This window comes from Nicotiana tabacum, chromosome 13 (assembly GCF_000715075.1).
Source record: "Nicotiana tabacum cultivar K326 chromosome 13, ASM71507v2, whole genome shotgun sequence".
In the NCBI taxonomy this organism is placed as follows: domain Eukaryota; kingdom Viridiplantae; phylum Streptophyta; class Magnoliopsida; order Solanales; family Solanaceae; genus Nicotiana; species Nicotiana tabacum.
The window spans coordinates 42,353,217-42,364,363 of NC_134092.1; the positions used below are offsets into that span (position 1 = coordinate 42,353,217).

General features: G+C 37.3%; 1 pseudogene; it reads left to right on the top strand.

Moving 5' to 3' along the window:
* Window positions 1-3,584: 3,584 nt before the first annotated feature.
* On the top strand, window positions 3,585-5,428 carry LOC107770109 (FCS-Like Zinc finger 13-like; annotated as a pseudogene).
* Window positions 5,429-11,147: the final 5,719 nt, after the last annotated feature.

Genomic DNA, 11,147 nt, shown 5'->3' on the forward strand with positions numbered 1-11,147 from the left:
ATCACTCCGCCCAGACTGTAACACAATAGCCACCTGTATCACTCCGTCCAGACGGTGTATCAATAGCCACCTATATCGCTCCACACAATCAACAATAGTAAAATGTCACCCTTATATTCCGGACAACAACAATCAATCCACACAATATGTCCGCACACATGCCACAATATTACAACAATAGTACATAAGCTCACAACTTATCAACAAAGTGCATAAGGACATGTCAATAATATAGAAGTGCGGAGAGGTGTTCAAGATAAAAGAATGAAAGCTAACTCAAATTTGCAAGAATCTCACAAACACCTAACTTGGCCAATTAAGAGCCCGTTTGGATATAAGAATTTTTTTTTTTAAAAAACAATTTTAAAACAATGTTTGGTTATGTAAATTTTACATTTTTTCAAATCCAACTTGAAAATGCATTTTTCGAATTTCAAAAGCTATTGAGAACCAGTTTTTCTATTGAAAAATTGGAAAGTTGGTATTTTTAAGTTTTACAAATTTATCCTATATTTTTAAAATTTATAAAAGGACCCCAATTAGTTATTAAACCTAGGTAACACCTACGACTATCCACCATCTGATTCAGTGGTCTTGGACTATATTTTGATGTCCACTGTTGAGATCTACAATTTATACTTTTACCTGAATGAGCCTCTACAACTTCTATTAGAGATTGTTCGTACAGTTAAATAATCAACATGTTTGATTGTTTGTTTCAAGTAGGATAATCAAGTCGGGGTAGTTTTGATATATTTTACAAATTGTGGGGTATAAATTATGTTTCATGGTTTTGAAAAAAGTACATCCAAATATATTGCAAAAATTATAACCAAACACAACTTCATCTTCAAATCAAATTTTAGTGAAATTTCAAATTTGAAAAAACAAATCTTGGAATTTATATCCAAACGTCTACTAAGGAACTAAAATCCTAAAATGTGATCTCTATCATGGAATATAAACTCAAGTAAACGACCACAGTGAAATAACATAAAACAAAGACTTCTCAATCAAGTCAAAGCGATAAAAGTAACCTTGGGTCAAACGAACACATACACTCGTATACACACTTGTCACCGTATCTACATGTCGTTCACATAGTACAAATAATGCAGTTAGACCAAATCATACGGGAAAGTTCCCCCACATAAAGTTAGGCAAGATACTTACCTCAAATAAGCTAAATCAATCCACTAAAAAGCCCTTCCCGCATGAATCAACTTCAGGACGGCTTGAATCTACCCAAAATAACTTAATATCATAAAACAAAGTCATAGGAAATGATTTCGGATAATAAACCTTCGATCTTGAACAAGAATAAAAAATTCAACCCAAAAACGTGAACCCCAGGCTTGCACCCCGGAACCCGAAAAAACTCATAAAATTTCGAGCATCTATTTAATTACGAGTCTAACCATACCAATACCATCCAATTCCGACCTCAAAATCGGCCTTCAAATCATCAATTTATATTTTAGAAAAGTTTTTACAAAAAATTCCAATTTCTTCAATTCAATTCATCAATCAAACACTAAAATCGAGGTTGGAATCATGAAATATAAACAAATCCGAGGCAAAAATACTTATCCAATCCAAATCATGAAAATCCACTCTAAATTCGCCCAAAATCGAGTTCTCTAACTCGAAATATGATAAAATAATCAAAACCCTCGAAATAGAGTACTTAAACATTCTGCCGAGGCAAACCCTTCGCGATCGCGAAGAACAAATTCTTCAACTGCTTCACATCTTCTTTGCGAATGAGACACTCTAGTCTCGAATCCGATGCCCAAACTTACATCTTCTACGCGAACGCGTCCCAGTCCATGCGATCGCGAAGAACAAACAAAAGCCACCCCCATCCAATCCTTCTTTCTTCGCGAATACGACTCCCTGCTCGCGATCGCGATAGACAGTTTCCCTAAAGCTACGCGAACACGTTTTCGCAAACGTGACACCTTCATCGCGATCGCGGCGAAGAAACACCAGACACAAGAAACAACAATTCAAAACATAAGAAAATTGCCCGAAACTCATCCGAAACACACCCGAGGCCCCCGGGACCCGTCCAATCATACCAACTAATCCCGTAACATAACATGGACCTACTTGAGGCCTTAAATCATATCAAACAATATCAAAACTACGCATCGCACCTAAATTCAAGCCTAATGAACTAATAAACTTCCAACTTCTAAAACTTATGCCGAACCATATGAAATCTACTCGGAATGACATCAAATTTTTCATGCAAGTCACAAATGGCACAACGAACCTATACCAACTCCCAGAACTACAATTTGGACCCGATATCAAAAAAGTCAACCCTCGGTCAAACCTATCAACCTTCCAAACCTTCAACTATCCAACATAAAGCTTCTAAAATGAGAATCATTCTTCCAAATCAATCACGAACTACTCGAAAACCGAAATCAATAATACACGCAAGTCATAATACATCATATGAAGCTACTCGCGGCTTCGAACCACTGAACGGAAATGCAAATGATCAAAACGACCAGTTGAATCGTTACACGTGTTATTATCCTATACTATAACGTTTCGAAGAGAATATAAGTCATAATTTTCAATAATTTAAAGCTCTAGAAAAGATTTGTCAAAATTGTGAAGGGAAAAAACGGTAGACTATTCATAAATAGATAATGACAAATAAAACGGAGTAGGAAAATAGAATAATAAAGTGATTAGATAATGGTAGTGGTAAATAAAATAATCTCCGATTATGTTTTCTATTTAAAAAATAAAGAAACCATCGCTGTATGATTTTTAAACTAAACCATGGGCTCAGCCTACCAGCTTAGGGGTGGGCGTCGGTCGGTTATTATGAAAGTACGGTTCGGTTTATCGGTTTTCGGTTTTGTAATATTAATAACCAAATCAAACCAAAGTATTTACGATTCGGTGCGGTTTTTTCAAGGTTCGGTTCGGTTATTTCCAGTTTAGTTTTTCAGTTATTAACGGTTTAAAATTTTTATATCCGATGTAGACTACGGATCTTTAATTGTAGTAAATTCTTTCACTGTTTCTAGTTGGCAGTGACACTCTCAAAACACCAATTATACCACTAGATTTTAAGCCTTGGCAATGCATGAAAAAGAACAGAAAAAAGATTTCAGAAAAGACTGCAAAATCTCAAACAGTAGAGCATTCTGCAAATGCACCTTCCTATTTCAAAGAACCAAAGACTAACATCTAATTTGAGCATTTGGGCTTAGTAAGACTAATAGGCTAATAGGCTAAGGTACATATGGGCTTGGCTAACTTGGGCTTCAGATGGGTATGGGTAGCGTAAGTCTGTAGGCCAGAAATTTTGGGTATGAGTCCAGAATTTCGGTTTTTCGATTTAACCGAAAATCGAAATACCAAAACCGTAAACCGCACCGAAAAATCGAAATTTAATACTTTTAAAACCGCACACCGACCGAATAACCGTTTAAACCGAAACCGAAAAATTAAAATTCACGATTCGGCCGGTATTATGCCCACCCCTATACCAGCTCCATCAAATGCATTATAAAGCCTTTTTATAAAGAGCCTCGTAAAGCCTGAAACTTTTTAACTCCATTTCAACAAATCCCACTTTGGCAATTCTTGAAAAAGAGAACAACTAAGTGAGTAATCATAAATCATGATAGGCAAAAGACCAACGCCGGTGATCGGAAACCTCACCGGCTCATCGGTTTCCGGCAGCCGGACGGGGACTATGGATGGTACCAGCAGCCCAAGAAGTCCTCTAGATTTCAAGATTCAATCACCAAGAGGCCTAAAAGGCTATGATTTTGGTGGTGTGGGATTAGCTATTGTAGCTGCTCTTGATGGTAAAATTAAGTCCAACAGAGCTGTTTACAACAGAAAATCAAATAGGTCCATATCAATTCCAGTTAATTCAGCCAAAAATTCTGCTAGATTTAGAGCAGAATATGATGAAACAGAGTTGGACAATTTTGAAGAAGATTACACAGTAGTTACTTGCCGTTAACCAGATAACAAGTCATGTACTAAAGTATATTGCAATGGAACTGAACAAGAAAACAGGAGGTTACAGGGTACAAAATTTAATCGTTCAAGTGTTTTCGACATATCTCCAGCTAAATTTGGAGATTTTCCGAGATACCCAGATTCTGATTTTCTCAGTTCATGTCATTTGTGCAATAAAAAACTCCATGGCAAAGACATATACATGTACAGGTATAACTTAAGTTTCAACCTTTTCTTCTTCTTCTCTCTTATATTCTTTAAAACAATTTTTGGCTGAGTTATGTGATTTGAGCTAATCCCCCATTATTTCGTCTAGAAATATGTAAAATATGAAAAAGAGATTAAAATGCATACATATAATAAGATCAGCTTCATTTTGAATTCAGCGAGTCTAAATTGAATAATCCAATTAGTTTGGTTCACTATCTTTTGTTAATTAAGAAGACTTGTGCTGATGATGTTTTCATGTCAATGAATTGCAGGGGAGAGAAAGCATTCTGTAGCACAGAGTGTCGGTACAGTCAGATAGTAATGGATGAACACAAGGAGAAGTGTAGCTCAGAAATTTCAAGATCTGTTGATATTGCAACCTCACCTTATGCTAATGACCAAATATTTTCTACTGGAATTCTGGCCATCTAGACTATATAAATCAATAATCATACAGGATACATATACAACTCGGAAATACATACGAGAAACAGCTCCTCTTACAGGAAGTACCTCTTCTTCTTTTTTTTTATAATTTTTTTTATTGTCCAATTTTACTTGGATGTAGAAGACAAGGATCGATGCTTCCAAGGATTTCTTTTTGCAAATGACTTCCTGTTATCCTTCCTTGATCTTTCATAAGTTTACGAGCTGTAAACCTACATATGAAGAAGATTGGTGTTCAAGCATAAAATGAAATATAATAATTTCCTATACCTACATCAAAAGAAAAAAAAAAACATTAAAGAAGTTTGATCTATATTATAAACTTATGATCTGTTTAATGGTTTGAATGCGTGAACATGCTCCAAAAAATTATATAAGTTGTTGATCAAAACAACCGATGAGATTCTGGTGTAATTTGCTTGTTCTGGGTAATGAAAATTTTCTTCATAGAGATGCTGCAACTGATATGATCCTCGATAGTTCGGGCAAAACGGAGAATATTGAGAAGGACTCCAAATTATCTAGTGGATCGTTGACCCGCTCCAAGTCCATGAACGTCCAAGGGATACGGGCTAGGAGCTGCATGATCTTCAACAAGGAGCTAGAAGATGTTTGGAGAATCACTTTGAGGGGTCATGTAAAGAATACCATGTTTGGAGTCTTGAGAATTGAAAAACCAATGACCCCAAGTCAAACCGTGTGACACGGTTTCACCAACTATTGGCTACGGTTCAAGAGGGGCCTAAAGAGCTGTCACGACCCGAAATCTTACCTTAGACGTCGTGATGGTACCTAATTTCTAACACTAGGTAAGCCGGTTACTTACAATAGTTGAGCCAGTTAAATATGATATTTTTAAAACAAAGTTTAATATAAATACTGATATGAAGGTGAAACAGGCTCACGCGGCAATAATCACAACAGTCCTCCCAATACTAGGTAGTACAGAGTCACGAATTATAGATGAATACGTAGGAATATCTCAAAAAAACTAAATACAATATTGTTCGGATAATGAATTTAACAGTACAATCAAAATGAAAAGGACTCAAAGGACTGCAGCGACCAAACAACTCTAACTTGAATCCTCGCTATTAAGAATCTAACTCTGCCTGAGTCTGTTATCTTCAATACCTGGATCTGCACAAAAATGTGCAGAAGTGTAGTATGAATATACCACGGTCGGTACCATATAAGTATCAAGACTGACCTCGGTGGAGTAGTGACGAGGTACAAGTCAAGACACCTACTAGTCATAATAACATGTACAGTATATAAGTATAAAGCTAATAATAAAAGCAAGTATCACCAAATGGCAACAAGGAATAAGCATGTGATAAAAACAGTAAAGTAATTAGAACACCATTAGAGTACGAGTGAAACCAAATAAGGTCTGCTGATATTGCAAGCTCGCCTTATGCTAATGGCCAAATATTTTCTACTGGAATTCTGGCCATCTAGACTAAATAGAGCAATAGTCATACAGGATATTAGTACATAACTACATATATAACTCGGAAATACATATGAGAAACAGCTCCTCTTACAGGAAGTACCTCTTTTTTTTTCTTTTTTTTTTCTTTTTATTTTATTGTCCAATTTTACTTGGATGTAGAAGACAAGGATCAATGCTTCCACGAATTTCTTTTTGCAAGTGACTTCCGGTTATTCTTCACTGATCTTTCAATAAGTTTTCGAGCTGAATACCTACATATGAAGAATATTGGTGTTCAAGCATAAAATGAATAATAATCATATCCTATACCTACATTAAAAAAAACAACATTAAAGATGTTTGATCTATATTATAAACTTATGATCAGTTTAATGATTTGAATGCGTGAATACGCTCCAAAATATTATATAAGATGTTGATCAAAACAACCAATGAGATTCTACTGTAATTTGCCTGTTCTGAGTATTGAAAATTTTCTTCATAAAGATGCTGCAACCGAGTAGCATTACCGGTAAGCAATTTCTCAGAACTTTATTCTTTGAATGTAGCTTTAGGAAAGACCGTAACAACCGGATAGGTCGTCTTGGGTTCTAGCTCCCCATTTCTTGATTTGAGGACTTTCATAGTGCTATTTCATGATTTATAACTTGCGTGCGTGGTCCGTTTTGATTTTAGGAAAGTTTAAATGTAATTTTTCAAAGAAAACTTGATTTTTGAACTTGAATTTTAGAGTTGGCCATGGTCAACATTGTTGGCAAACGATCTTGGATCGGTATTTTAACGATTTCGGTAGGTCTGTATAATAATTTTGGATTTGTGCGCATGTTTGGTTGGAGTTCCGGGTGATCCGAGACGATTTTGGCGCTTATTGTAAAAAGTTAAAATTTGAACTTATGAACTTTGAAATCTTTGAGTTTTGACGCTTGATTCTTGATTGTAGATGTTATTTTGATGATTTGAGTTTATGAGCGAGTTCATATGATATTATTGTACTTGTGTGGATGTTTGGATTGGGAAACGAGATGTTCGGGCGAGTTTCAGATTGGTTCCAGTTTGATTCCGAAGACTTGAGTTTGTTGGTGCTGCAAACATCGCAATTGCAATGATCTGTTCGCAAATGCGAGCCTCGCGAGTGCTATCTTGTATTTGCGATGCTGGGAGGGAGTTGGGGCAGCTTTGCAAATGCGAAGCTTAGGTTGCTTTTGCGAGGGGTCGAACCTTCGCATTTGTGACTTCCGCAATTGCGATGACTCTGTTGCAATTGCGAGATCTGAGGCTTAACGGCTGGTTGCATTTGCGATCAGCTATTCGCTTTTACGAATACTGCTGTTGTGAACAATAGTTCGTAACTGCAATATCAGCAGCTGGGTAAAAGGCAAGGATTTAGGGATTGGCTTATTTTATTTAATCTTTGAGACCTAGACCACATATAGAGGCAATTTCGGAGATCAGTTTCTTTCCAACTTTATACGTTAGTAACTTTAACTTGTTATTGTTCAAATTCCATTATTTTTTATTGATTTTCATGCCTATATCTATGTTTTCATAAAATATAAATAGGGTTTTTGGGTAGAAATTTAGAATTCCGTATTTTAAAGATTCAGACCTAGATTTGAGGTCGGGTCTCGAAACAAATCACATATTTGGACTCGGGGGAGAATGGGTAAACATGATTTGGTCCTAATTTTGGATTTTGACTATGCGGGTCTAGGTTGACTATTTGTTGACTTTTGCAAATATGTTAAAGATCGAACCTTTTTTATATTAGGGTAGTTTCTAAAGCTTGTTTTAACTTATTTGAACATTAATTGGCTAGATTTGAGTAGTTTGGAGGCTTGTGGTAAAGAAAAGGCCGTATTAGAGAGTTGATTTCTGCCGAAAAGAGGTAAGTATCTTGGTTAACCTTGATTTGAGGGAATTAGGATGTAACTGCGCCTAATTGCTATGTGTTATACGTGTTGGGGGCGGCGTATATGCAAGGTGACAGGTGTATATGCATTTGCTATAGGTTGAGCAAGTGGGTAGAACTAGTTATTTACATTTTGTTGCTTTATGTATTATGTTTTTCATGCTTCATCTAGATTGTAAGATTCATTGACTATTTCCATTCGTATTAATAGCCATGTTAAGCTAGTTGTGACATTGGTTAGTAATACTATTGAATTGTTGATTTGGCTATTGGTGCAAAGTGATGATTATTCCCTATGTGGCAAGCTTTGTTTAATCACTCTTCTCGATATTGTTAGTGCTTCCCGCCTTGCTTGGTATTGCTTTACATGTTTATGCTTGGTGAGGAAGAGAGAGTTACACGAAGGGTATTTCTGTGTTTTCTTTATATATACATATATATCATTGCATGAAGGGTGTTACCGTGCTCGAAAGAAAAAGTGAATATGCACGAAGAGTGTTTTCTTGCTTGCTATTATGTTATACTTGTGAAGTTGAGAGTAAAAGCACGAAGGGTGGTGCTATTCCATTTGTTGATATCTCTTGTTTCTTATTTTTCTATATAGGTCGGGATTTGGCTATGTTGTTTCGTGGTTATTTTTGAAAGGCTTTTTTCGAGTTGCTTGTGGAAGCATAAACTATGGTTTATTTTAGTCATTTCTTTCTTTATTTTTTCTCGTTCTATATCTTCTTGCTTTTATACTTGTTATCTCTCTCTCCTGATATTTATGGTGTCATCTTACTTGTTATTTTACTTGGTATCATGTTGTTATATCTCTCATTATTCTCATTACTTAAAAGCATATGCTTATCTGTAGGTGTCTTGTATTAGCCTCGTCACTACCTCGTCGTAGTTAGGCTCGACACTTGCAGAGTACATAGGGTCGGTTGTACTCATACTGTACCTCCTTCACTCAGGTAGTGAAGATTGTAAGGAGGATTGCCGGCATTAAAGGCCAGGCGAGAGAGACGACATGTAATAAGAGGCCTCGTCATTTTGGATATTTTAGTGGTGCCTCGTATAGAGGCAGGGGTCCCTTTGGTAAAGTCCATTTTATCAGGCCGGTACAGTCAACACTCCTTGTCATACATGGTACATCAGGGAGCCATATTGCTTTTGGGCCTCGTTCCAAGCAGCCAGCATTCAGTGCACCTCCAGCTCCCATTAGTACACATCCGATGCAAAGTTACCATGGTAGTTATTTAGGTCATCAGGCAACAACTCTAGGTTCAGCAACCACATCAGCAGAGAGGTTGCTATGTGTGTGGGGATTTGAGGCATGTCGTGAGGTTTTGCACTAGGTCTCAACACAATATTCCAAAGTAGGATACTCGTGTCATGATCCCGACACCAGTTGCTACACCACCCACTCAGCTAGCTAGGGGAGGGGTTAGCCAGCTAGGGGTGGAGGCCAACCAGCGAGAGGTGGAGGTCATCCAGCTAGAGGTTGTCCTATAGGTGGATGACAGACTTGTGGGGTTCAGCCCCGCTGTTATGTATTTCCGGTAGGCCTAAAGAAGAGTCATCTGATGCAGTCATTACATGTATTATCTCTGTCTTTCATAGAGATGCTTCGGTGTTGTTTGATCCGGGTTTTAAATATTCTTATGTGTTTTCATATTTCGCATCACACTTGAGTAATCCTTGTGATTCTCTTGATGGTCTTGTTTCTGTGCCCACAACGGTTGGAGATTTTATTGTAGTAGATCCAGTGTATCGGTCTTGTGTCGCTACTATTAATGGTTTTCATACTAGAGTTGATCTCTTATTGTTTGATATGGTGGATTTTAAGGTTATTTTTGGTATGGATGGGTTGTCCCCATATCACGTCATCTTGGATTGTCATGCCAAGACCATGACTTTAGCCATGCCGGGGTTGCCTAGATTTGAGTGGAGAGGAACCCTCAGTCATTCTACTAGCAGAGTGATCTCAATCTTGAAGGCTCAGCTATAGTAGAGAAGGGGTTATTAGCATATTTTGCTTGAATTTGGAATTCCAACACTGATATTCCTTCTATGGATTCAGTGCTGATGGTGAGGGAGTCTCCAAAGGTATTTTTTGCAGACTTGTCGGGCATGCCACCCGATAGGGATATTGACTTTTGCATTATTTCGGTTTCGGGCATGCAGCTTATTTCTATCCCACCGTACCATATGACTCCAGCCGAGTTGAAGGAACTAAAGGAGCAATTACATGATTTTCTTGATAAAGGATTTATTGACTATTGGCATTTAAACAAGGTTACCATCCAGAACAAGTATCCATTTCCTAGGATTGCTAATTTATTTGATCAGTTTAAGGGTGCCAAGGTGTTTTTCAAGATTGACTTGTGATCGGGCCGTCTTCATGTGAAGATTAGGGCATCAGATGTCCCTAAGATAGCTTTTAGGACCCATTCTATGATCATTACGAGTTCTGGTGATGTCATTTGGTTTGACTAATGTTACGAGCCTTCATATATTTGATGAACCAAGTGTTCAAGCCTTACTTAGATTCCTTTGTGATTATTTTCATTAATGATATTCTGGTTTACTCTCGTAGTAGAGAGGAGCATGAGTAGCACCTACGGATTGTACTTCAGACTTTGAGGGATCATCAGCTCTATGCCAAGTTTTAAAAGTGTGTGTTCTGGTTAGACATAGTTGCTTATTGGGCCATATTGTGTCTTGTGATGGTATTAAGGTGGAACATAAAAAGATTGAGGTAGTTCAGAGTTGGCCATGACCTACTTTAGGTAATGAGATTCAGAGTTTCTTGGGTTTGGCGGGCTACCATCGCCGCTTTGTGGAGGGGTTTTCATCTATTGCAGCCCATTGACCAAGTTGACTTAGAAGGATATTATTTTTCTCATGTTTTGATGAGTGTGAGGAGAACTTTCAGAAGCTCAAGACTGCCTTGACTAAAACTATAGTGTTGGTATTGCCCTTAGGTTCGTGATCTTATATTGTGTATTGTGATGCTTCACGTATTGGACTTGGCGCAATATTGATGCAGGATGGTAGGGTGATTGCCGATGCATCTTATCCGTTGAAGATGCATGATGAGAACTACCCCGTGCATGATTTGGAGTTGGCAGCTGTTGT